Raw genomic sequence first — 1,089 nt, 5'->3', positions numbered from 1 at the left:
AGGCAAGGGAAACAAAAGAAATAATAAATAAACAAAACTACATTAAACTAAAAAGTTTTGCACAGCAAAGGAAACCATCAACAAAATAAAAGAATAAGCTACTGAATGGGAGAAGATATTCGCCAATGATACATCTGAGGAGGGTTTAATATCTAAAATATATAAGGAATGAATGCAACTTAACACCAAAAAGACAAACATTGATTAAAAAATGAGCAGAGCCTTTTTTTGCCCCCTCCCCTGTCCCTCAAGCACTGCCCTGACTGCATCGCGCTCACTCAGAGATCCTGCAAAGCCAGGGCTCCCCTTGTCTTGTTCCAGCGACCATCATGATTATCTACTGGGACCTCACCAGCCATAATGAATTGTTCTTTGACATTTACAAGATCAGGGAGATCGTGGTTGCACTATGCCTGGAGGTGGAGGGGAAGGTGGTCAGTAGGACAGAGGATAACACTGATGACTCACTCATTGGTGGAAATGCCTCTGCTGAAGGTACCGAAAGCACCGATAATCACTGGTGTTGGTGTTGCCAAGAACCATTATTTGCAGAAAACCAGCTTCACAAAAGAAGCCTACAAGAAGTACATTAACGATTACATGCAATCAATCAAAGGGAAATGAAGAACAGAGACCGAAAATAGTAAAACCTTTTATAACAGGGGCTGCAGAGCTAATCAAGTACATCCTTGCTAATTTCAAAATCTACCAATTCTTTATTGGTGAAAACATGAATCCAGATGGCATGGTTTCTCTGCGGGAGTACCGTGAGGACGATGTGATCCCATACATGATTTTCTGTAAGGATGGTTTGGAAATGGAAAAATGTTAACAAAGTTGACCATTTGATCCATCCCCAGTCATGATCATAACTGGCTGCTGCTTTTTATCCACACACCAGCACTAGGACAGATGGGACAGATGCCACCTTGAGCTCTTTGTTTATTTCAACCTTGATTTATTTGCAGCAGAGACATTGTTTTTAAGAAAAGCATGTCATGTAGGTTGTCTAGAAATAAAATGCATTTAAAGTCATTTGAGACAATGCCTCTTAGCTTAATACATATTTAAATCCATCCTGTGTAGTGT

The 1,089-nt window shown here is 40.0% G+C and overlaps 1 pseudogene; it reads left to right on the top strand.

Moving 5' to 3' along the window:
* The first annotated feature begins 320 nt into the window (after positions 1-320).
* Positions 321-832, top strand: LOC117021661 (translationally-controlled tumor protein-like; annotated as a pseudogene).
* Positions 833-1,089: the final 257 nt, after the last annotated feature.

This window comes from Rhinolophus ferrumequinum, chromosome 4 (genome assembly GCF_004115265.2).
Source record: "Rhinolophus ferrumequinum isolate MPI-CBG mRhiFer1 chromosome 4, mRhiFer1_v1.p, whole genome shotgun sequence".
Taxonomy (NCBI): domain Eukaryota; kingdom Metazoa; phylum Chordata; class Mammalia; order Chiroptera; family Rhinolophidae; genus Rhinolophus; species Rhinolophus ferrumequinum.
The sequence above is the reverse complement of the archived record's forward strand: the minus strand, read 5'-3'. Positions and strand labels throughout refer to the sequence as shown.